This window comes from Armigeres subalbatus, chromosome 2, assembly GCF_024139115.2.
Source record: "Armigeres subalbatus isolate Guangzhou_Male chromosome 2, GZ_Asu_2, whole genome shotgun sequence".
Classification (NCBI taxonomy): Eukaryota; Metazoa; Arthropoda; class Insecta; order Diptera; family Culicidae; genus Armigeres; species Armigeres subalbatus.
The window spans coordinates 147,316,275-147,343,747 of record NC_085140.1 but is presented as its reverse complement, the minus strand read 5'-3'; the positions used below and the strand labels follow the sequence as shown (position 1 = coordinate 147,343,747).

The 27,473-nt window shown below is 43.4% G+C and overlaps 1 protein-coding gene across 5 annotated transcripts in view; it reads right to left on the bottom strand.

Annotated features, from left to right (window-relative positions):
* LOC134210979 (uncharacterized) overlaps positions 1-27,473 on the bottom strand; it is a 331,489-nt gene that overhangs the window by 243,328 nt on the left and 60,688 nt on the right. The window contains exon 1 of one of the 5 annotated variants that reach the window (XM_062687459.1): positions 27,039-27,088. The exons of 2 other annotated variants lie outside the window; for them this stretch is intronic. The gene's annotated coding sequence lies outside the window, so the exon portion shown is untranslated. Of the gene's footprint in view, positions 1-26,990; positions 27,089-27,473 lie in introns of those variants that run through there. 2 more of the 5 variants (XM_062687457.1, XM_062687458.1) reach the window with 2 other exon arrangements.

Below are 27,473 nucleotides of genomic sequence, written 5' to 3'. Positions count from 1 at the left end.
TGGAATTTTCTCGCATGGTCCAGGATCTAGGCCTACGACCTCAAGCTCTTCCGTATGACAGTTTTCTCGTTTCGAGTCGAGATTCGCAATGCCACCCCTGGTTTTGTTGCAAGTAATTGGGAAAGCGCATTATTGAAAACAATTGTATACTGGGCATAAATTTACCGGCTACGGATCTCCAGGAAATCCAGGAGGAGATTGGCCGTCTAAAGAATAACAAAGCTCCTGGGGTTGATCAACTACCAGGAGAGCTATTTAAACACGGTGGTGAGGCACTGGCTAGAACGCCGCAGGAGTGGATGGAAGGTGTCGTGTATCCCATCTGCAAAAAGAGCGATAAGTTGGATTGTAGCAACTGCCGCGCAATATCATTGCTGAACGCCGCCTACAAGGTACTCTCCCAAATTCTATGCCGTCGACTAGCACCAATTGCAAGAGAGTTCGTGGGGCAGTACCAGGCGAGTTTTATGAATGGTCCACTACGGACCATTCGTCAAGTACTGCAGAAATGCCGCGAATACAAGGTGTTCACACATCATCTATTCATCCAATTTATTTTTTTTATAGAGGGATGAAGGCAAATCTGCATACAGACACCAGACAATTATCACTCGGGGAGTGGGGTTGGCGCGGAAGGCAGAAGGCCAGCCCGCCGGACCCACTAAACCCACCCAAGCAACAGAAGGTTACTTGAGTTACCCTCTCTACTAATACCCTGGTTCCCCCAGGAACTGCCTCCCAGCATTACTTCTGGGGGATAGGCAGTACTTAATGTACTCGCTCATTCACGCTCACACAGGTACTCATCCCGTATGAGTCTTACTTGGGTGCTCTCTCTAACACACCCTGACACTCTTTCTGACGCACCATATGAGTCTTACTTGGATGCTCACCACTGACATACCATGTGAGTCTAACTTGGGTGCTCACCCTTTACGCACCATGTGAGACTAACTTGGATGCTCACCCTACCACCTGATTCACGCTCTAGCACACAAATCTGAGCCATATTTGGGTACTCACTCCAGCAGACCCTCCCACTCCTCCTGACACACGCTCTGACACACCATGTGGGACTTACTAAGGTTCTCACTTCTGACATGCCACGCGAGTCTGACTTGGATGCTCACTCTACTCACCTCTGCCATGCCTCGAGGTGTCGATAGCGATAGGTACCAACAGTTCTACGCTACGACTCTCCTACCTCGGCATGTGCAGTCCATACTCACATATGCGCTCACTCTTCTGCAATGCCTCGAAGTGGCGACTGCGGTTGCCACCCGTTGCGACACTCTTACCTCGACATGTGCAAATCTCTCATTCACTACCTTGAGCTCAGCCTGTTTTCGCTCTAAATAACCAATCACAAGTTAGTTATGCTGGTCGACTGCTGCTCGCCCCGCCCGCAAGTAATCTGAGTGGTCGCAGTCGAAACTGCGTTCCACTTCTCCACCGCTTGGCACATCCTCTGGATAAGGGTATCCGGGGTTGTGTCCCGACCGCAAACGTCTAGCATAGCTTTTCTTTCCCCATGGGGTCTCTCCACCCAGCTCGATATGTTAGGTATCAGCCGGTGGGTCCACCTACTCGTTATCCCACTCGCACTGCCATCTGGCAACCGAAGTCACCCTGATGCGTTCGCGGGCTCCTCTGGTGTCACGTAGCTCGAAACACTCCTCGTCTTCCCGGATGACCAGCCCGACTGGCATTATGCTCGCTCGCATGCTATTCATCGACTTCAAAGTCGCATATGATACAATTGATCGAGACCAGCTATGGAAGCTAATGCACGAACACGGATTTCCGGATAAACTGACACAGTTGATCAAGGCGATGATGTAGCGGGTGATGTGCGTAGTTCGAGTTACAGAAGCATTCTCTGGTCCCTTTGAAACGCGCAGAGGCTTACGGCAAGGTGATGGTCTTTTGTGTCTGCTATTCAACATCGCTTTGGAAGGGGTCATACGAAGAGCAGGGATTAACACGAGTGGTAGAATTTTCAGTCCGTCCAGCTATTTGGCTTCGCCGACGACATTGATATTATGGCACGTAACTTTGAGAAAATGGAGGAGGTGAATGAATCGCGAGTTGCATCAGCTGTTGGGAGAAACATGCATCGCTCACACCGTGAAAATCGGAAGACTGCGGTGGGCCGGGCACGTAGCCAAAATGTCGGACAGTAACCCGGTGAAAATGTTTCTCTACAACGATCCGACGGGAACAAGAAGGCAAGGTGCACAGCAAGCAAGATGGATCGATCAGGTGGAGGACGATTTGCGGACCCTCCGCAGACTGCATGGTTGGCGAAGTGCAGCCATGGACCGAGATGAAATGAGAAGACTTTTATGTATTGCACAGGCCACTCTGGCCATAGTTTGGTAATAGATAAATAGGGTGTATACATCGGAAAACACGTGAATTGTGCGAATGTCTACCGAAAAGTTGTTAGGAAGGACAAGATCACTGAAAAACTGAAGCGCTTCAATCAAGTTTGTACTCCACGTTGTTACCAAACTGCTACTTCCTCGAGGTCAACGAACAACGTGGAATTGCACATTTTATGCGATGCCAGTGAGAATGGCATGACCCAGGTGTAGGTACCTTTAGCATGACAGCTGCAGCCTACTTCAAGTTCAAAGAAGAAGAAATAGCAGAGTTGTGAGCGGAGGTGATCGGGGCTCGTTTAGATGATTCCATTTTCAAATCCCGTTACGTATAGTATGCTGACTGTGATCCGATCGATCCGTCGATGCAGCGAACTTGTGGTCTTCGGGGTATGTGAACTTTTCGATACTACGGAACTGGACGAATGGAGCGAATCCAACAAGAATGTAGCGGACAAAGGTACAATGATTTGAACAGCTTTAGCGTGATAGCGGTTGGCGCATCTGATGTACAACAGTATAACGTACAAAGACTGGCGTAAATTTTACCACATTGCTGTGCTATTAATCCATTCCCCTGCAGGTCGTTATGAAAGATAAATCCTATGTTGCTAGCACTATCCGTCCAATCGATTATTTCTCCATCCAGCAAAATCTCTGCTTCGGGTGGAGCAAAACCGCTAACTCTCTGGCCTCGACTCGAAATAAACATCGCTTGACTCTTTGTTTTATTTATATGGAGCCTATTTCGTCTGCACCAATCTGCCACTCTTTCCAGGTCATGGTTTATCATTCTGATTAGGTCACCATGTCGATATACGTACAGTGGAAGGATTATCTTGATGAAAAGAATTGGTAATCCATCAAGTCTAAGAGCATTCGATTTTCGATTCGAGCATCGATCCCAAATGGCATCAACTATTTCCCAGGATTGCACAGAGCGGAATGAAAAACTATGCGGCGATGGCGTTGGTATACTGAAAGTCCTTGCCTCATTATGCAATATGCATGTTGTTTGAAAAATTTGCTGCAAAAGTGTCGTTTATCTCGTTAGGATCAAAATCACATGGCCTTGAGGATTTATTCTTACTGACTCCTAGCCCCTTCAAATGCTGCCAAAGAGTGTTTGGTGGTGTCCTACTGTCCAGTAACCGATGCAGATACTGTCGCTTGGATAGAGCGATTTTTGCGTTTGCTCTATTTCTAAACATCTTGTAGGCACCCGACGCTTGACGTCCTTCAAGTGCACTGGTGCTTGCAACTTGCAACCAGTCATTGTACGCCAAGTCCCGTTCCAAAAGCGATAGTTTCACACTTTCAAAAAACCATGGGTTGTGAGTTGTGACGACGGCGACTGCTACTTCTGCGGAGAGGGATGGATGAATTATGCGCCTTTAATCTATGAAAATTAAAAAATTCCATTGCTTCATCGGGGTTTTCGATTTGGTAAAAAACGTTCCATGGAATAGATAGAATAGCATTCTCCACAGCATGTGGTTCGAATTTGGTATAGTCCCTATAGTAGTGTAGGCTGCTTGTCCGACATATGTCGAAGTCTACCGAGACAAAAATTAGGTCATGACAAGACAACCCCAGAAAACTGACCTGTCCAAATCGCAAGATACTGTCTGTGTTGTTGGTGAGAATGAGATCAAGCTGTGTACATCCTCCTTCATAAAAAATGTTGGTTCTCCACTAACAGACGTCAAGGACAAATTTTGGAGCATCGAAATAAATTTAGCACTCCTGCTACTGGGGCGCAGCATATCGACGTTGTAGTCACCGACCAGTATAATATTCTAGTAATGAACTGCGAAATCAGTGAGTTTTTCTGTCAGGAAATTCGAGCAGTCGTTGTTTGGGGGTTGTATATGGTTATCAGCAGAATTTTGTTTTCACCAGCCCGAAACTCTAACGCCAAGCATTCTGTTTTATCCGCTGAATCTGCTGTCAGTGTTGTACCGAAAACTTTGTGGCAGGTTAGTTGCTCTTTATAGTAAACAGTATAGACACTATAGGTTCCATAGACGAGCTGAGGCGAAGGCGAGTGTAGCCAAACGAACTCTCAGTTAGTGTAGCCAAACGAGCATGACGTCACGATTGCAATCCAAGCAACGGAGCGTATGACGTCATATTCACGTGGTACACTGTGAAAAAGTGGAAAAACACACTTAATCGAAATGACCCAACCGTTCCTGCGCTCGTCTATGGAACCTATAGTGTCTATAGTAAACAGCTATACTTCCACCACGCCTACACGGAAGAAACAAACTACCCAATAGTGAGTTTAATTCACCCAACCTCGAACATCCGTACAAGAAGCCAAAATTGAGTAAGTAGGGTCGAAGTAGTTTGCCTTTACTCCCATGTTAAAAAAGTACCCAACGGAAAATTTATTTACCCAAATGTAAGTTTAATTCACTCAATTTCGACCTCAGGTAATAAAACTCAAAATTGGCTTCCCGTATTGAACTGGCGTCATTGGATTGTTTGGCTCTTTTGTTTTTGACAACAAAAGAAAGAGTGGATGAAAGAGAAGAGAAAAAATAGCTCAAAAGTAAGTTTAAAAATACTCAATTTTGGGTACTTTTTTTCTTTCGTGTACATGTCCTATCATTTCTCACAACTGAGTAGCCCGAGATGCCAATAGGGCACTGCACGGACTGCTTTGTCTCTTTCTCGCTGCAAAGAAATTAGAAAACAACAAGGCCAGTAAACGTCAAAATTTATGAGGAACGAAAGAGAAAGAGATGTTTCCGTGCAGTGCCCTATACTACAATCGCTGTGCTTAGACGTAAGCCAAGATTCGGAAAAGCATGCTATCTCAACTTTAGATGCAGACAATAGTGCTGTCCAATGAGAGCTTGAAGTAGCTCGAAGTTTCTCCCTGTCCTGCTCATGCCCATTTGTTGATAAAAAAGAACGAGCAGGACGGGAACAACTTCGAGCTACTTCGAGTTGCTCATTGGACAGCATTAATAAGTCACGTACCTACTTCATCAAGCTTCGCAAAGTTGCGCGCACAGATACTCTGGACATTCCCGTGTAAAATGTTCACCTTATCAGGGAGAAGAACAGCGTTAAGCACTGCCCGCGGAATGTTCGTGGAGGTGTGGTTTTGAGATGGTGGCATCAAGTAAAGTAGGGGAAGCAATTTCTAGAGGGCTGCATAACTATTGTGAAATATGAAACAATTTCGTCTAACATACAATCTTCAAAATTCAAATACAAAAATATACAATCACAACTTAAACATGCCATGCAAAGTAAACGAAATACATAGTTACGAAAATTTATCCAGCTCATCTTCGGACCGTACCGTGTTGAATGGCCCACCAATTGCAGACTTCACATGGACCACTTTATGCTTGGTATATACTGATGTCAGTTTACCCGCTTTCTTCAGATTCAGCCCAGCCGATTTCAGTTTGCTTGCTTCGACGGTGAGACTTTCGTTGATATAAATACGACGATCAGAGTCCATCCCGATGTGTTTCAACTTAAGATCACGCTTCCGCAGATAAGCACTGTAAAACTGATCCCGTGTTATCTTCAGTGTAAATTCAACTACGATGAGGGCATTCTACATCTCGATAACCTCCCTATCTCAATATATTTTGCTCTGGATTCACTCTCCTTATGTCGATATGATCAAATTTAGGCTACTAGACCATTTTTGGATAATAACAAACACATCAACAACAAGAAATGACTTTTGTTTTGCTGACGTTTTTCATAACAACGAGCTTTTTTTGTAACTAGTGCCCATTTCAATTTTCCGTCCATTCCTCGATCTCTCCCTATCTCGATGGTCCCTTCAATATCGAGATGTGAAGGGGCGACTGTAATTGCAAACCATTCATAACGTATCTAAACCGAATAGATTTTGGGGCCGTACACTTAATACGTGAGCAATTTTTCTGGGTTTTTGCCTTTCTCCTATAATAAGTATACGTAAAAGCTATATGATCACTCCAAAACCAAACTTTTGATAGAAGGCTAGAAGACCCATAGTGTTATATACCAATCGACTCAGCTTGACGAATTGATGTGATGTCTGTTTGTGTGTATGTATGTATGTTTTTTTTTCTTCGTAAGCAATGGAGGGGGAATCTGCTCTACAGACATCCTGGGTTGTCCAGGAAGTGCGGGGTTAGGGACCACCTCCAACAGCAAACGAGGGAGGCAGGACTACATCCCCGACCTGCTAAACCGTTTCCAATGCCGCCAAGCCCATGGTCCCTTCGGTACAACCAGAAAGTAATGCTTCAAAGGGGGGCCAGTGCACAACGCATCCTCGAGGTTGGGTGCGTGTCCTTGCAGCACCGAACATCGTGACTCGCTTTTTTAGAAGAACACCATGGTATCGTGCCTTTACCACTCCCTATGTCCACGGAAGGTGGGAAGGGTCGACTTCGCGCCTGCTTCCCTCTGCAAGAATGATGATGCCGCGTGCGCCCCAAATTGACCTCTCTGCGACAGGGTCTATTCGCCAACACACAAAGGGAGTTGCCGACGCGGTGCCTACGCCTGCCCCCTGTATGTATGTATGTATGTATGTGTGTGTGTGCGTGTTTTTTTTTTTTTTTTTTTTTTTACCAGGGAGAATGCATTTACACACTAACCCAGTACACGTGCATTGTAGTTGCCAAACTACCACACGGAAGTGTACTGGAGTGTTGGACTCGACCATACCGGTAATACCGACTAAACTCCTTGGGCTCCACCATCGTTTCCCCAGGAACTACCTCGCAGTACTACTTCTGGGGGGATGGCAGTACTAAGCGTACTCGCTCATTATCGCTCACACAGGCACTCGTCCCACGCGAGACTGACTTGGGTGCTCGCCCACCATTCACTCCATTTGAGTCTTACTTGGATGCTCTCCCGGGCGCTCCGCTGTCATGCCTCGAGGTGTCAATAGCGGTAACTGCCTGGGCCTACAGATATTACGCTACGACACTCCTGCCTCAGCACGAGCAGATCAATCACACCACTGCCGAAGCAGACCACACGCTACCCTGCCAAAGCAGGGACACTCCCCATGCACCACATGTGCACAACTGTAGGTGTGTGGGTACAACCCACTGCTACCCTGCCGCCGAAGCAGCTTCTCCAAAGACCATTCACTCCATGTGACCCTTTTTCGGGTACTCACTCTAACACTCCACTGCAATGCCTCGAGGTGTCGATGGGTACCTCGACTCCTACCTCGGCATGTGCAGTCCATACTCAGACTTCTGCTGCGCTTCGAGGTGACAATAGCGGCGACGCGCTATGACACTCCTGCCTCAGCACAACCAGATCACTCACTCCCTGCCGAAGCAGCTCACGCGCTACCCTACCGAAGTAGGGACACTCCCCAACTCACTCTAACACTCCACTGCCATGCCTCGAGGTGTCGATAGCGGTATGTAGGGACCAATCAACGATACTACGCTACGACACTCTTACCTTAGCATGTGCAGCCCATACTCAGACTTCTGCTGCGCTTCGAGGTGACAATAGCGGTGACGCGCTATGACACTCCTGCCTCAGCACAACCAGATCACTCACTCCCTGCCGAAGCAGCTCACGCGCTACCCTACCGGAGTAGGGACACTCCCCATGCCAATTGGCACTCCCTGGGCTTGTGCTTTGAAGCGGCACACAGTCGCTTTGATAGAGTCTGATTACGGGCACTTGTGGTTTTTTGGGAGGGATTTTAGCAGAGCCCACTGCTAAATCCCACCACGCCCTAGGCAGTTCTCCCTGACTCGCAGACAGCTGGGGAGGGGTCGTCAAGCCCTTGGACATGGTCCATGCTGTCCCTGCTGCCCCCAATGTGTGTGTGTGTATGTGTGTATGTGTACACAATTTTGTAGACACACTTTTTGGAACTTAGCATTAGCATTACTCGCAACAAGTTCCATTCGACTGGGAATCCTGTCCCATTGCATTGTTTGCTATTGAAAATTGGCCAGATTGGACTATGGGATCAGAAGTTATGACCAAAATACTATTTTCTATGCGCAAAACACGCTAAAAAGCATTCACTCATGTTTATAGTTTATTTTTTGCACGAGAAAGGCACCAACACCGCTAGGTAGATTAATCAGGGTTTTATGTTTAAATTCAAGCGCTTCTCTTCTTCTTCTCATTGGCATTACATCCCCACACTGGGACAGAGCCACCTCGCAGCTTAGTGTTCATTAATCAATTCCACAGTTATTAACTGCGAGGTTTCTAAGCCAAGTTACCATTTTTGCATTCGTATAGGGTTAAGGCAGGTATTTTCGTCTTTTCGTCATAATCTCGAAAACCAATAAAGGAGACACTTTTTTGACAAACTCATTCGTATCAAATCTTAAGCTCAGGAGATACGTTCTGCTATAGTGGAGCTCTAGCGAATGGATCTTGCTTTCGATGGTTTTAGCCCCTATGACGATGGACGGAAATACCTGCCGTGTCCCTATCATGAGTCTAACACGATGATACTTTTATGCCCAGGGACAATTTCCAAACCGAAAATTGTCTAGACCGGCGCCGGGAATCGAACCCAGCCACCCTCAGCATGGTCTTGCTTTGTAGCCGCGCGTCTTACCGCGTCAAGCGCTTATGCTTTTCTCAATTTTTCTTTTCAACAAAAAAAAAACCTATTTGCACTATACTTGGTCTATCAACACAAAAAATGGTCCGAAGTTTTGTACGAAGTGGAAACATTCGCATTTGATTGAACGGGCACCGCTCAATAGAAGTGCTCCAGAAACAATCGCAGAAGGTCTTCAATTTTGAATGGAATCCTTCTCCGTGTCCCCACTTCTCGCAAATCTAATTATGTCAAGTCACCAAACAGGAATAATTATGCCAACGGTGAACAAAGCCATCAGACACAATCATCGAAATGAATTGCATCGCCGCCATTTGTCTGGTCGATGACAATGGAAACAATCGCGTTGATTGTCTCTGCACCGGGTAGGATAGGACGAAAACGAAAACAATCTGCCACCCGCCAGTGTCAGTCGTTCGCATAGGCAGACCTCCACAGCAAGGTGGGCGCCAAAATGTGAAAAAGATGAACGTGAAACATTGGAATAAAAATCCACCCTAACCTAAACTTGCTGTTCTTGAGTTGCAGTGTCGTCGCGACAGCTCGTTATTCATCGCTCATTTCCAGGTGCAGTGCAGCCACTGCACATTGGGCCACGTCGTAAAATTAGGAGGAAAAAACTATTTTCACCATAATGATAATATTTTAGGATCAAAGTGTCTTCAGCAAAGTCAAAGCTTATTATTTAAGCTTTATTTTGAAGTTTGTTGCAATAGGGTGGCCCCACTACATTTTGAGATAAATTTTTTAACTTCTATATTTCTAATTTTAGCATTGTACGATGTTCTAAAAAGTTGTTCCTTATTTAATTTTGAGGCACTTTGCTGAAGAAACCATTTTTGTACGTCGTTTGTATCATTTGTTATGATAATTTTAAATAATTATGTTAGGGTGACCCTAAAAAATCAATATTTTGATTGTAACTTTTTAGTTTTAATTTTTATCGAATTGACGTCTTCTACAAAGTTTTAGAGCATAAAAAAATGCACGTTTTGGTTACATAACCAAGTAAATTCATTGGTGGATTGCAGAGATATCACTGTTTTTCTTGAAAAAATCCGTTGTTTTCAAATGCTTGTATTTTTGAATGGGGGAAAAAGGGGGATCCATTTTCCCTGGGTTAGACAGAGGAAGGGCTAAGGATTGCTCTGCATATTTTTGGTATTAGAATTTGAGGGAATTTGAGGTTTTTCCATCATTTGAAAAAATGGCTTCATGTACGAGGAAATCAAAACCACCAGTTCTAGAAGTGTTATATAACCGAAAATTCCGCCCAATTCGTCAAAAACAAAATGTTTATAGTAATCATAGCTTCCTTATATATTTCCAGCGCATCTTCACTCAATATACCGATTGGTAGAATAACATGTTCAATAATATCAACGCTTATAAACGTGACAACTTCACTGTACAGACCGTAATCGTAAGTTGTTTACATCACTTGTTCAATCGATTTTACTTTAAAATCGTTAGGGTGGTATGGAAAATTAGGTTTTTCGAGCGTAGTTTTTTTATTTTATTTTATCTATTATTAGGGTGGTTCAAAAATTCGATTTTTCTCCACACCGATCACTCAATTCTGTCCCATGTTCTTAGTGTCCTCCGCGAATTTGAGCGAAATTTGATAACAACTGATTTAGCACAAGCCGTTTCTAGTTTGCATGGGAATTAGTATGGGGAAGTGGATTTTTCATCCTACTGATTATGGCGCTTCCCCATACAGCGAAAAAAGAACCCACATGGCCAAAATCGCATGTTGATTAATCGTTCCAATAATTAGTTATCGGTTTTAATCCAGCTTGCGAATCTTCTTCTTCTTTTGTCAGTGCTATCTTTCGCGCCAAGAGCAGCAATGTTGCCTGTGAAGTAGTTGCGCGATAAGCTCCAAAGAACTACAACATAAATTAAAATCGATTACTAAATATTCGAACGATTATCCAAGTGATAATTCTCAAGGGCTCCTTTTGGCTATGTTGGTTCTGTTTTCGCCAGCGCCTAATTGGAAAGTGCCATAATCAGTATGATGAAAAGTTCACTTTGCCCATACTAATTCCCAAGCAAATTTAAACGGCTCGTGCATAATCATTTCGCGGAGGACACTTAGAACATGGGACAGAATTGAGTGATCGGTGTGGAGAAAAATAGAATTTTTGAACTACCCTAATATATATATCTAGATAAAAATTAAATAAAAAATACACTAAAAAAACCTAATTTTCCGTACCACCCTAGCGATTTAAAAGTAAAATCGATTGAACGAGTGATGTATACAACCTACGATTACGGTCTGTTCAGTGAAGTTGTCACGTTGATAAGCGTTGATATTATTGAACATGTTATCCTACCAATCGGTATATTGAGTGAAGATGCGCTGGAAATATATAAGGAAGTTATGGTTACTATAAACATTTTGTTTTTGACGAATTGGGCGGAATTTTCGGTTTTATAACACTTCTAGAACTGATGATTTTGATTTCCTCGTACATAAAGCCATTTTTTCAAATGATGGAAAACCTCAAATTCCCTCAAATTCTTAATATCAAAATATGCAGAGCAATCCTTAGCCCTTCCTCTGTTCAACCCAGGGAAAATGGATCACCTTTTCCCCCATTCAAAAATACAGAAATTTTAAAACAACGGATTTTTTCAAGAAAAAAAGTGATATCTCTGCAATCCACCAATGAATTTACTTGGTTATGTAATCAAAACGTGCATTTTTTATGCTCTAAAACTTTGTAGAAGACGTCACTTCGATAAAAATTAAAACTAAAAAGTTACAATCTAAATATTGATTTTTTTTGGGTCACCCTAACATAATTATTTAAAATTATCATAACAAATGATACAAACGACGTAAAAAAAATAAATGGTTTTTTTCAGCAAAGTGCCTCAAAATTAAATAAGGAACAACTTTTCAGAACATTGTACAATGCTAAAATTTGAAATACGGCAGTTAAAATTTTTAACTCAAAATGTAGTGGACCACCCTATTGCAACAAACTTCAAAATAAAGCTTAAATAATAAGCTTTGACTTTGCTGAGAACACTTTGATCCTAAAAATTATCATTATGGTGAAAATATTTTTTTCCTCCAAATTCCACGACGTGGCCCACTGTGCACTGCTAGCAGATTTGAGGTCGTCAGCCCTAAACTTTCACTTCAAATTGGAACCATGCAATCCTGATTTGGTGGTTGGGCAGAGACGAATCAACTTAGTTTTTCGCTTTGCCTTAAAATATTTTGACACACAATAGCACCGTTCAAATAATGTCTGTATTGAAATTTGCCATTGAGTATTATGAACACCTTCGATTTCTTTTATAAACATCGAGTGTGTCAATCCATACAAAAAAACCAGATGTTGCATACAAAAAGTGTGATTTTTGCGTTACGTAATGGATCACATATTTTTGGTTAGGTTTCACAAACCAAATCCGGCTCTGGTTTCATGTTCGCGTGTCCTGATTCTCGTGACCGCACTCCTCACGATTTGTCTAGTGCGACTTGAAAAGCTTGAGTATTTAGAAACGTGCATTCCGCCATTTAAAGCGAAACAAAATGCCACTTCAACCCTAATGGCTGTTCTATTCCGAAAGCACCGACAATGATGAGTGGACTTCCTCTGTGATGATGGCGACGCATCGGATTTGAAAACAATCCGTCCGGTTGTACGGACACGTTGTTTTCTGTGGTGTAAAAAAATGCGCTGGCGATGCCATGGAAGGATTTAGTCAACCTTTGATTAAATATTCACCGGAATTCCCTAGATTGAGCCCGAGGCTACCAAAACATATGACAACCATGCTAGAGGGAGGTTTTTCGGTCGAGTTGCAAGAGTGGATATATGGTAAAATAGAGAGTGCTAAAGGAGATAAACATAAATCTCTTGCCTGTGAGGAATCAGAGTGAGGAGGAAACAGCAAACTGTTCAGGCAGAATTGTTTATTCAAACAGTATACTCATGATGATGAATACATATACCAAAAAGCGAATTATTCTACAAATTATATACATACAAAACTAACTAGCAGAGGTAAATGATTATTGTGTTTTAAGCAAAACGTATTAACAATCAGTTAATTTTTTTTTCATTTTTCAAAGTTGAAAAAGTTCGTATTTTTCCTACATATACATACATTTTTTTTATTCCAATCATATATTGAAAATTGTTCTCTAACTTTATAATAAGAAGAAACCAATATATTTGAGTATTAATGAAGCTAATCATGTTCAACCCAATAACCTCATCACATTCCACCAGTTCTGAGGCTAACTTGAAAAGAGAACTCTATTTTCGCTCTATTCACACCACTTTGATTTAGTACCGAGTGAGTTCGATGGGATTTCGAAGCGTCAGCTGTAGCTCAGATGACTAAGGATTTATTTTATTCCATTTGTGCTTTCTGTCACCGTTCGCTCATGCAATCCTATTTCAATGGGTAGCTTTACGAGGTGTGGTTTTATGTTTTGGGGCGATAAACGGATCCCTTTTGAAAATTGTTTTGATGAAAAAGGAAGCCATATAAAAACTGGTTTGCAGCTTCCATGCAATAGAAAGCGTTTTTGTTTGATTGAAAACATTTCAATTCGGAATTTTGTTTGTTTTTTGATAACTTGGGTTTAAAAAATCGATCCTCCTCCACATCACTCTTACGGTTCTTGCCTACGATCTGAGTATCTTCCCAAAATCAGCTCTTCTTCTTCTTCTACTTCAATGGCTGTGGAACTTGGCCTGCTTTTCAACTTTTTTTTTTATTATGTTCGGGTGTGCCGCTGCGACCAATTATTTAATCTATTTTAGCATTACCCGTATCCTTAGTGTACATGAGGGCATTGAGAAGCAATGCGGTATCGGCTTCAATACATCTCATAAGCTTCAGAAGGAATGAAGTATTATGATAAGGTCCCGCTATTTAAACCCTCAGCTAAGAGTTATCTCATCAAAGGCACACCTCTTGTCAATCATAACTTACTCCTTTTATGAAAATATCAAAATAGTTATATTGTTATTTGGCCTTGCATCGGAGCACTTTTTACTGTATTACTTTTAGAATATCACAAGTGAAACACAAAACCCGGGATTTACCTCTATCTACAAAACCATCGCAATATGTATAGACAATTTGTTGAGTAAGAAGAATTAACGTGTATTCCTCGAATTACCATTGCATATCAGTTCATGAAAAGTTAGTACGTATTTAAACCCCATACTTGATCCTTTTTCAGCGGTTAGTTCAGCCTAGGACTATGGTTCCGAAGTTTTTAAACTAATTGCTGAAGAAGTAGTTTCCATTGCATACAGTTTAGCATCAAACAAAAGAAAATTGAGTCTGTTTACAATCTGCAGGGTAAAATTAATTTAGTTAGTTAGAACCTGGTATTGGTATAGAGGAATAAATACGATGAATCCCTGAATTACCACAATCTATTGCCCTAGCTTAATTATTTGTCCTCGATTAACTTAGGGCTCAATTTGGTAGATCTTACACCGTAAAACGGGGGCAGCAGGGACTATGTCCAAGGGCTTGACGATCCCTCCCCAGGCCATCTGCGAGTTGTGGCGCCTGCCTAGGATGTGGTGGGGTTTGACAGTGGGCCCTGTTAAACCTCTATAAAAAGCTGCATGTATCCGCAAGAAGGCTCCGCCAAAGCGACCGTGTGCCGCTCAAAACGCACAAGCCCAAGTCCTGGTGTTAGGTGGGACGCTAAACAGCCCTGACACGATGGCCCTCCGGCGAGACAGGAGGTTTGCGCAGGCCCAATAAGCCGCCTAGAAAACCAATAATTACGAACAATATAAGAGATAATGCGACTCGATATAATCGGCAAAGACCTAGGCGACGAATAAAGGATCACGATTGGAAGCTTGGAACATGGAACTGCAAGTCGCTAGGTTTCGCAGGTTGCGACAGGATGATCTACGATGAATTACATCCCCGCAACTTCGACGTCGTGGCGCTGCAGGAGATTTGCTGGACAGGACAGAAAGTGTGGAAAAGCGGGCATCGGGCGGCTACCTTCTACCAAAGCTGTGGCACCACCAACGAGCTGGGAACCGGCTTCATAGTGCTGGGTAAGATGCGCCAACGCGTGATTGGGTGGCAGCCAATCAACGCAAGGATGTGCAAGCTGAGGATTAAAGGCCGTTTCTTCAACTATAGCATCATCAACGTGCACTGCCCACACGAAGGGAGACCCGACGACGAGAAAGAAGCGTTCTACGCACAGCTGGAGCAGACATACGATGGATGCCCACTGCGGGACGTCAAAATCGTCATCGGTGACATGAACGCGCAGGTAGGAAGGGAGGAATGTATAGACCGGTCATCGGACCGGATAGTCTGCACACCGTATCGAATGACAACGGCCAACGATGCATAAACTTCGCAGCCTCCCGCGGAATGGTAGTCCGAAGCACCTTCTTTCCCCGCAAAAATATCCACAAGGCCACATGGAGATCACCTAACCAAGAAACGGAAAACCAAATCGACCACGTTCTAATCGACGGTAAATTCTTCTCCGACATCACGAACGTCCGCACTTACCGCAGTGCGAATATTGGATCCGACCACTACCTCGTTGCAGTATGCCTGCGCTCAAAACTCCCGACGGTGTACAACACGCGCCGAAGTCGGACGCCACGGCTTAATATTGGGCGGCTACAAGACGGTAGACTAGCCCAAGAATACGCGCAGCAGCTGGAAGTGGCACTCCCAACGGAAGAGCAGCTAGGCGCAGCGTCTCTTGAAGATGGCTGGAGAGATATTCGATCCGCCATTGGTAGCACCGCAACCGCTGCACTTGGCACGGTGCCCCCGGATCAGAGAAACGACTGGTATGACGGCGAATGTAAGCAGTTAGTAGAAGAGAAGAATGCAGCATGGGCGAGATTGCTGCAACACCGCACGAGGGCGAACGAGGCACGATATAAACAGGCGCGGAACAGACAAAACTCGATTTTCCGGAGAGAAAAAAGCGTCAGCAGGAAAATCGAGACCGTGAAGAGACGGAGCAACTGTACCGCGCTAATAACACACGGAAGTTCTATGAGAAGTTGAACCGTTCACGTAAGGGCCAAACGGAACCTTCTTACGAACGAGCGTGAGGTGATCCAAAGGTGGCGGCAGCACTACGAAGAGCACCTGAATGGCGATGTGGCAGACGAAGATGGCGGTATGGTGATGGACCTGGGGGAACGCGCGCAGGACAAAATTCTACCGGCTCCGGATCTCCAAGAAATCCAGGAGGAGATTGGCCGGCTGAAGAACAACAAAGCCCCTGGGGTTGACCAACTACCAGGAGAGCTATTTAAACACGGTGGTGAGGCACTGGCTAGAGCGCTGCACTGGGTCATTACCAAGATTTGGGAGGAAGAAGTTTTGCCGCAGGAGTGGATGGAAGGTGTCGTGTCCCATCTACAAAAAGGGCGATAAGCTGGATTGTAGCAACTACCGCGCAATCACATTGCTGAACGCCGCCTACAAGGTACTCTCCCAAATTTTATGCCGTCGACTAGCACCAATTGCAAGGGAGTTCGTGGGGCAGTTCCAGGCGGGTTTTATGGGCGAACGCTCCACCACGGACCAGGTGTTCGCCATTCGCCAAGTACTGCAGAAGTGCCGCGAATACAACGTGCCCACACATCATCTATTCATCGACTTCAAAGCCGCATATGATACAATCGATCGGGACCAGCTATGGCAACTTATGCACGAAAACGGATTTCCGGATAAACTGACACGGTTGATCAAAGCGACGATGGATCGGGTGATGTGCGTAGTTCGAGTTTCAGGGGCATTCTCGAGTCCCTTCGAAACCCGCAGAGGGTTACGGCAAGGTGATGGTCTTTCGTGTCTGCTATTCAACATCGCTTTGGAAGGAGTAATACGAAGAGCAAGGATTAACACGAGTGGTACAATTTTCAATAAGTCCGTCCAGCTATTTGGCTTCGCCGACGACATAGATATTATGGCACGTAACTTTGAGAAGATGGAGGAAGCCTACATCAGACTGAAGAGGGAAGCCAAGCGGATCGGACTAGTCATCAACACGTCGAAGACGAAGTACATGATAAGAAGAGGTTCAAGAGAAGACAATGTGAGCCACCCACCGCGAGTTTGCATCGGTGGTGACGAAATCAAGGTGGTAGAAAAATTTGTGTACTTGGGCTCACTGGTGACTGCCGAAAATGATACCAGCAGAGAAATTCGGAGACGCATAGTGGCTGGAAATCGTACGTACTTTGGACTCCGCAAGACGCTTCGATCAAATAGAGTTCGCCGCCGTACCAAACTGACAATCTACAAAACGCTCATTAGACCGGTAGTCCTCTACGGACACGAGACCTGGACGATGCTCGTGGAGGACCAACGCGCACTCGGAGTTTTCGAAAGTAAAGTGCTGCGTACCATCTATGGTGGGGTGCAGATGGCGGACGGTACGTGGAGGAGGCGAATGAACCACGAGTTGCATCAGCTGTTGGGAGAACCATCCATCGTTCACATCGGACGACTGCGGTGGGCCGGGCACGTAGCCAGAATGTCGGACAATAACCCGGTGAAAATGGTTCTCGACAACGATCCGACGGGTACAAGAAGGCGAGGTGCGCAGCGGGCAAGGTGGATCGATCAGGTGGAAGATGACTTGCGGACCCTCCGTAGACTGCGTGGCTGGCGACGGGTAGCCATGGACCGAGCCGAATGGAGAAGACTCTTATATACCGCACAGGCCACTTCGGCCTTAGTCTGAATAAATAAATAATAATACACCGTAAAACACTACGCAAAAGTGATCTACCCAGCTTTACGGGAATTCTATTCAACTCAAGATTTTCAGCCAGTGGCGGCGGCGTGGCGGCGAAGTTGATTGGCGGCAGCGGCTTGGGTCGGCGTGAACTGATTTCAAACGTCAACAATTCTTCAGAGTTTCTTCGGAAGTTCCTCTACGAGTTCGTTGGGAAATTCATCAAAAAATTTCTCTGAACATTCCTTAAGGAATTCCTCCCGAAAGTTCCTCCAGCAATTTCTCCAGAAGTTCCTCCAGCAATTTCTCCGAAAATTTCACCAGGAGTTCCCCCGGAAGTTCCTCCAGGACTTCCTCAGCGATTCCATTCAGAAGTTCCTCAAGGAGTTCTTTCGGATGATTCTCTAGAAGTTTCTTCGGAAGTTTCTCCAGTAACTTCTCCGAAAATTCCTCCGGAAGTTCCTCCGCAAGTACCTCCAGAAATTCCTCCGGAAGATCCTCTAGGAATTCCTCCGGAAGTTCCTCCAAGAGTTCTTTCGGAAGTTCCTCCAGGAGTTCCTTCGGAAGTTCCTCCAGGAGCTTCTCCAGAAATCCTCCGGTAGTTCCTCCACGAATTCCAGCGCTAGTTCCTACAGGAATTCCTCCAGGAGTTCCTTCGGAAGTTGCTCCAGCAGCTTCTCCAGAAATTTATCCGGTAGCTCCTCCAGAAATTCCTCTAGGAATTCCTCCGGAAGTTCCTCCAGGAGTTCCTCCGGAAGTTCCTCCAGGAATTCCTCCGGAAGTTCCTCCAGGAATTCCTCCGGAAGTTCCTCCAGGAATTCCTCGGGAAGGTTCTTCCAGGAATTCCTCGGGAAGTTCTTCCAGGAATTCCTCGGGAAGTTCCTCCAGGAATTCCTCCGGAAGTTCCTCCAGGAATTACTCCGGAAGTTCCTCCAGGAATTCCTCCGGAAGTTCCTCCAGGAATTCTTCGGAAAGTTCCTCCAGGAATTCTTCGGGAAGTTCCTCCAGGAATTCCTCCGCAAAACGCTCCGATCGAATAGTGGTCGCCGCCGTACCAAACTGTCTATCTTCAAAACACTCGCTAGACCAGTAGTCAACTACGGACACGAGACCTGGGCGAGATGCTCGTGGAAGATCAACGCGCACTTGGAATTTTCGAGAGGAAAGTGTTGCGTACCATCTATGGCGAGATGCAGATGGAAGACGGTCCATGGAGAAGGCGAATGAACCACGAGTTGCCACAGCTGTTGGGTGGGCCGGGCACGTAGCCAAAATATCGGACAATAATCCGGTGAAAATGGTGCTCGACAACGATCCGACGGGCACAAGCAGCGGGCAAGGTAGATCGATCAGGTGGAAGACGATTTGTGGACTGCGTGGCTAGCGACGTGCAACCAGGGACTCATTTGAATGGATAAGACTTTTATTTTCTGCACAGGCAACTCCTGATCTAGTTTGAAAATAAAATAAAATAAAATAAAATAATAGAGAGAGAATCTATCGAATCCTGTTGCTAACTCGTTTGAGAGAAGAGCCAAGGCAGCAAGTGTCACGTTCACGTATTAGTAGCAATGACTTAGCAATGCCACGCTTAGCGTCCGAAACATCACAGTACTTAGTTAGAACAGTAGTTGTTGTTGTGGGACACACCACCAGCGCTGCAACATTTAACTTAACATTGCTTAACATTGCTTAACATTTCCAGGACAGGCTTTTCGACGATTGACTTTGGGGACTTTCGTCGACGATGGGGACCTCCAACTCCATCTCTCAGGTAGTTAGAACGAGGTTTTCACCAAACTTATAACAATAACTTTAATCTTCTGGCTTCTTCGATGTTCTCTATCTTGGATCAACAGACTGAGTCTGGCTTGTGGTTCAACAAGTGGTATTATAAATACAGAAACGAGTTTCTTGATGGTCGCTAGACGTATCCCCCTCTTCAACTCCCCATCCAGGTTAGCTTGGCCGTTCCGTCGATAGGCGACTCGTCTCTTGATCCTTTGAACGTCGATGCATGACCATCTTTCAGAAGAACCACATTATAAATGGCTAGCGTTTCTATCAAGATATCAATCCAAGTGTTTGTGAAACGACATCCCAAGTTAACCACTCAGGCGTTTAATTCAAATGCTAAAACGATTGGTTTCAAGCCGATAAACTTTGACGCAAAAGTATCTAAGACATTGCTGTACTCCTTTATTGATTTGAGCTAATGCCATCAGGAGCACCGGGGTAGGATTTCGTTTGCTGCCATTCCCACCTGGAATGAGCTACGGTTCGGATTGTAAAACAACTTCAGTTCTATTCTCAGCAAACGAGTGTTGATGCAGCATTTGAGGTGCCTCGCTGTGGTTTAAGCTCAACTGTGCTGCTTGCATGTCCGGGCTCTTCTAAAGGCCGAACAGGTCTGTCTACCGGAGGTGTGTTTGTTATCTTTTTGCGACATAGCGTACTACTGCCCGAAACCTTACAGGCAAAGATTTATGCCCGTAACCGAATCACTCAAAACAGGCCTGTTGGTGTGTATGCTTACTTAGTATACTGACTAGCTCAGCCTTTTCCACGATCATCTTAGCATTTTTAAGACGTATATGTATTGAGGCAATCTACGTTTCAGCAAAACTCTTTCGTTCCAGAATTGCAATGCCCTAGATATCGACTTCACACTCATCCCTTAGTGCGTCGACCAGGTCATCATTAACGGTAATGTCATCCAGACCATTACACTGGAATAGCTCTGATAAGATCCATAAACCACGTGGACAATTTTGGGGGGAGGGGATATGGGGAATGTCCACGGTTCAAACAAATGTTTGAAAATTTTTATGAGCAATTGTCCACGCGGGGGGAGGAGGTATCTAAAACTGATCAAATCCTGTCCACAGGGTTCACGTGGTATATGGACAGTAGGACAGTTCAAATTTCAAAAATGTTAGAAAATTCCAACTCCCATATGTCTACCGGTTTCTTTGACAATTTAGGAGTCCTGGAAAAATTTCAGGCAATTTGGAGGTGGTTTAGGGGTGTGTTTATATGGGAATTCATATGGAAAAAAATGTTCAAGTTCTCCTACAAATGTCAAATAGTCATGAATAGAGGTGTGCGCCGGTCCGTAACTTGACGGCGTCGGCGTTTGTCAAAAATTTAGTCGGCGGCGGCGGCGTTTTCGGCGCGATTTTTTTGTATTCCGTTTCTTTAAGATTTTCTTTGGCGTTTTTTTCAGGATAGTTTCAAGACATTAACGGATAAATCTTTAGAATATCGCCTTTTGATTTTTCGAGAATTCTTTAGAATTGCCAACGAAAGCTCTTTGGAACTTAAAAAAAATGTTTGAGGGTTAAGCAGAAAATTCTTCAGAATTTTCACGAGGAATTGTTCCAAATTTCTATGAAAAATGCTCGGAATATCCACAGAAAGTTCCTGTTGAGTATTTTTCGAAATTTACATGAAAATTCTTCATAATTGTAGTAGACTGCGGTTTGTAGATAGGGTGTTTTAATGTTGGCTTGCTCAGTCTAGAATCATTAGGAGGCTAGTTTGGCAAAGCACAGCATAAAGAGGAAGTGCCTTCAAGGGAAATTCTACGGAATTTCAACTGCAAATTATTTAGAATTGCCGAGGAAGATTGTTCAAACTGTAGATAGGAAAATTGCTCAGATTTCGGAAAGAATTTTTGGCCAATGATGAGTTTAGCCGAAAGACACTATTTGCAAAAAAGGCCATTCGGCCGAAATGGTTGTTTTTGAAAAGGACATATTGGTCCAAATGGCTCTCATTCTTACCAGATTGCATTTTTGGTCAAATGATCTATCTGGTCAACAGACTTTTTCGGCCGAACGGCATTTTCAGTCAAATGACCTGTTAGGACAAACAAAATTTTCGGACAAATTACCAGTTTGGTCGAATGTTTTTTTTTTTTCTTTATTAAAGAGGCTTGCAGCCCTAGGCTGGCTCACCTCTGCCAGTCGAATGTTCCTTTTGGCTGTATGTCGCTTTCGGCCAAACCATAGTTGATCTGATAACAGTTTTAGATAAACATTCAGTTCGGCTCGGCTAAATGGAATTTTTCTATATGACTTTTAGCTTAAAGGCCGAAGAATTTCCCAAGAAAATTCCAAAGAATTTCCCAAGGAAATTCCGAAGAAGTTCCCGAGGAAATTTCGAAGAATTTGGCGAGGAAATTCCGAAGAATTTACCCAGGAAATTTCCAAAGAAAATTCCGAAGATTTCCCCAAGGAATTTCCGAAGGCTGTATATCGCATACGGCCAAACCATAGTTGACCTGATAACAGTTTCAGATGAACATTCAGTTCGGCTCGGCTAAATGGAATTTTACTAGATGACTTTTGGCTTAAAGGCCAGTATCGACTTCAAAAGTAGAAGTTACGTAGTTTTGTTTAATGGTCATTTGTCAAAAAGGCAATTTAACACAACGAGTGGCCAGTTATGACCATATGATCCGTTCAGTAATTATAGTACGCCAAATGATATTTTCGGCCAAACGGCATTTTTGGCATAATGACTTCTTTGGCCAAACGATCGATTCGACCAGACGACCTGTTATAGGGGTCTTTTTCGACAAATTACCAATTCCGCCGTCTGTCACATTCTTCCAATGGAATTTCCCAAGAATTTCTTATGGACAATACAAAGAATTTCTTGTAGAAATCCAAAGAAATTTCTTGATAACTACAAGCATTTTGCCCATAAAACCAAAGAATTTTTGATGAAATTTACATTTTGAATTTTTTTTCGCTGAAACTTAAGTTTTCGTCGTGAAAATTCCATAGAGCCTCCCGCGGATATTCCGAAGAATTTTCTGCCTTAACGTTGGCTCTAGTCCAGTCGTTTTAAACAATCTAGATTGATAAATTCAACGTAGAAGCATCCCTTCTACCAGTCACAAGTTCCTACAATTATGAAGGATTTTCTGTGTAAATTTTGAGGAATATTTTCCTGTTGAAATTTGGAATAACTTCTAAATCTCAAAGAATTTTCCTCTGAAATTTCAAACAATGTTGCTCCTTTTGGTAATTTCAAATATTTCTCAAAATTTCATAGTAGTTCCCGTGGAAAATGTGAAAATTATTTTCAAATGCATGTTCTGGAAGAACTAAAAAAAATCTGGGGAAGTTGATCCATTTTTTCCGGAAAAATTCAAAATATTCTTCCGTTAATGTCTTGAAAATAACCAAAATGGACTGCAGCCGAACGAGACTCTTGGCCTCATGTCATTTTGCCCAGGGGGCAAATTTGGCCGATTGAGCTATTCGGCCAACCGATTTTTTCAGCCAAATGAACTGTTCGACCAAATGACAGAGGCCAAATAACTTTAAGCTAGATAGTCTTTTACACAATGGTCAAGCAATTCATTCGACAAAACAACTTTTAGCCTTGTAGTCTTCGGCCAAATGGTTTTCTTCCGAACGATCCTTTTCCGCACAAACATCCAACGAGAAATTCTTTGGATTTCAACGGGAAATCCTTCGTAATTTTCACACGAGTTTTTTCTTAGTTTTTACGGAAAGTTTTTTTTTATTTCAACAAGAAATTGTTCGGAGTTTTCAAGAAAATCATTAGTATATTCACGAAAAATTCTCTGGAGTTTCAATGTTTTAGAGATCAAACAGAAAATTCTACGGGAATTCCACTGAATCTCCGGAATTTCCACTGAAAATTCTGCGGACTTCTTTCAAATTTGAATCGGCATGGAAAACTATAGATCAGCGGCGTGGCAAATTTTTAAACAAAAATGCCGGCGGCGGCGGCGTGGCGCGGCGGCGCACACCTCTAGTCATGAATTCAAATAAATATACGACCCTTTCCTCTGTTATCGGGTTCTATACACCCAACCAGAGATTGCAACATTTTATTGCGATCTCGCATTAGTTTCGCCTACCGTTTGCGACATATGCACAGACTGTATTAAGCAAACGGCAGGCCCTTGCATTAGGTCTCCGGTCATGAGAAAATAAGAACTGGTTATGGGTTAGTGTCTACCAGGGTTCGTAATGCTCACTCAATCTCAGGAGCACATGATTTTCCCTCACGAAAGTTTTCGGGGAGAAATCGCTTTTCGGGAAAGAAAAACAGCCTGGAGAGTGAAAACAATTTTTCGCTCACTTCGATTGCCGACAAACGTTGGTTTGCTCTTTTCATTCATATTCGAGTCTTTTCGTGGCATCATCAGTGCAAATGGTAGTAGCTTATGAGGAACAAATAACTTATCGCTTTCATACAGATAGCGTGGTGGTGTGGTTAAAGTATGCGCATCCCCACAGCTATTATTGTTACTATTGTGGGTTCGAATCGGCGCGGCCATACAATTTTGTAATTGTTCTGCGATAATTCTCGCGAAAAGTGAGTGAGAGGTAAAAGTGATGAAACGAAAAAGGATTTTCATCTAACAGGCAAGATTTTCGTTTATCTTCCAATGCTAATTCTAGAGAAAAGATTGATGGGTGAAAGATGATCCTCAACATAAACAACGAAACAAGATTTTCCCTTGGCCCGAAAAATGCTTGCTTTGGTCTCATTGAAATGAAAAGTCGAAACCCTGGTGTCTACATTGAATCTAATTTTACACTCCCCCATCGGAGAATGAAATGTTGTATACTTGACAACCTCCGCAACCATTCAAAAAAACCCGGTCGTAGACGGGAATTGAACCCGAGACCCTCAACACTTAAGCACATCTAAACTGACGCGCTAACCATCTGGACTATTTACCAGTTGAGGAACGATGCGACCAAAGGCAATCATAATTCACGTTTCATGCTATGCGGATGTGACAAGTGGAAGGGTAACAGGAATAGCAATGAGTGATACGAGTGGAATAAGCACCATGCATATTTGTGTCCTTTTCCATTATCAAGCTAAATGGAATCGGGAAGATTGTGTGGGTTAAAGTTATATTGCTGTACGCGATTCATATACTTGTTCTAGGAGGAGCCAACGAGATTCGTTTGGATGTATTGATCGAAACCAAATAAACCGACTTAATGCAATGAGCTGTATTAACAAGTATGACATTCTCTGATAGGTTGAATGCGTGATTTGATACAAAATGGTTAATACAAAGAATGTCACACAGAATTGTTTTGGGTGTATAAATTGAACCTGCGACAAATTTATTTATTTTGAGTTCATTTAACATTGCTAAGTTGAGACTCATCTCACCATTTTAACCATTTACCTCTGTAAAAAAAACCGTTAAATCAACTAAAAACTAATGAGTTAACCACAGGTCTTGTTTATATAGATTCCAGAAACGGAAGTTGTGGTTGTATATTTGAATTCATGACTATTTGACATTTGAACATTTTTTTTTCATGTAAACACAAATTGCCTTTACGTCACCCTTAAACCACCTCCAAATTGCCTGAAATTTTGCCAGGACTGCTAAATCGTTGAAAAGAAACTGATAGACATATGGGAGTTGGAATTCTCGAACATTTTTGAAATTTGAACTAACCTAATGGATAGCGACTGCTCGGCAAAGGGATCTGACTTGAACTCTGGATTGCAGCAGGGACATCCAATCTTGGTTCGTCACAACGACCAAGTTTCAGTTGCCTTCTTGAAGTTCCTGCTGTTATTCAAGTGGTTCTCGAGAAAATACACAATCATGTCTGTGATATCCGTCATCACAATTATTCTCTGACTATGACAGGAAGAGGAAGCCTTCTCTTGGTAGGTCATCAACAGCTGCGTCAGAATAGTCAGAATAACACGTCCTCTGACTTGCCAAGTCCTTCCTTACCGTTTATGGTCGGCCTACTCTGAGGTGGATTTGACTGATCATCCTTTGCGAATGGATCCACTGTATCGCTATCCTCCCCTCCATTATCTAAGGGGCTGTTCATATATACGTGTACAGGTTTTGATCAGTTTTATAAACCCTTACTAACCCCCCCCCCCCACGTGAACAATTGCTCATATAAGTTTTCAAAACATTGCATTGTATGTTGTATGAAACGTAAACATTCGCCATACCCAAATTTTAGCATAATGCAACTTTGGAAGGTTTTAATACAATCATTGCAATATGCATTTAATATGCATTGTATTGAAATATTACAATTTTGTATTATTTCAATAAAGTATCTGTATAAAAATCTTGCAGAATAATTTATATTACAATAAATAATAGTTGTAAGATTTGTTGTTCGGGTGTAGGATGTGTTACTAGAAAGCTCATTAGTATGGAATAGAAAAATTACAGGTGAAAGATATTTTCGACTTTCCTGGGCGAAGCGAAATAGTATTAGCCACATGATAAATAAATTGGTTAACTTGACTTAAAAATTGTGGACGTACTAAACTGCGAGACGTTCATATCTGGGATGAATACGCGTTACCAGTTGAATTTTTTTTTTTTTTTTTTTGTGTCTTTATTAAGGAGACTTTCAGCCCGAGGCTGGCTCGTCTCCGTAGTTGAAAAATGAAAAAAGACTATGCAACTGTGATTTCGACATCGGTGAACCTTCCTTTGTGTCACAATTCTTCTTGCTTAGCTATTCTATGATGTCAGATAGACAGATAAAGTGCAGACAAAAACAATTTAATAAATCACACTTACGTTATTCAGGTTTAATCTCCAATCCAAGCTTCGCATCCTGGAGCTTTGTGTGTATTCGTGCCCGTAGTTCACATCACGTTCGTCGATAGGAAAGTTTGTGTCTCAAAACAACCCTTCGCCTTACAACCCCCGAGTCTGGTTTCAATGCAACTGCTATGTTAGGAATAAGCTCATGTTTCCTTTCCCACCGGTAGCTTGAACAGCTAATGAACAAGGGACAGGGATCGAATTGCTGATTCGCTAATGAAAATCCTCTACGGTAAGTTTACATAGGACACAAAAATAACCATTTTACGATATCGTGCACTGCATTAAAAGAGATACATTCTCCGGCTTTGTATCGCAATTCGCATCACAACGATACGTTTAGGTTCAGTGCTGAATTGCGGACGCGGTTGGATGTGGTGGAATTTCCGTTTTCTAGAACAGCGAACCAAAAATAATTACACCCTGATTATACTTTCGACCGACAGTCCTCACCCCTTACACAGATCGACCTACAGCGCACACCACTATGAATACAATTTACCCCAGATGAAAATGCCCCTACGTAGAAAAGCTTTGGAAAAACACAACCCTTCGTCCCGCACAGGAAATAGAATCTTGGGAGGATGACTCTGCAATTGTCCCTTCAATCAATAGCACCACTTCAACAGAAAACTCAATCACTATCCTAATAGATTATGCTACCAATAGAACTTATTTATTCAGGAATCTGGCTTTGAAAACACTACCCACTATTCAATTGTTGAGGAGTTATCCGGTAAACCGTCTACTTTACGCAAGAGATGGAATGCAAACTAGCTGCCCAGTGGTGGTGTTCGTGTGTATCGAGAAATGCTATCGCAACCAACACCAGAAGCCCAACGAATTTCTCGCGGCTTTGGCGCCAGCAGACTGGAGAGAAATCCCTTGGCCAAGCGAACAGCCATATGCAGCTTCCTGGCCTGGAAGGCGACGAAGGTTTTCCACCATCAGATTTCCCATCTCCGGTGCGATTCTCTCACCCGTTTTGGTGGAAGCTTTCCGCTATCTCTCCTCGTACGCTCTCTCGTTTGACACAGGGGGGGTTGACGAGGGATGATAACGTGTCATGCGCGGTGATGACCCAGCGCTGGTCTTCAGCTTGTTTGGCGGAATGTTGGATGGATAGGGTTACCAATTAATATCTAC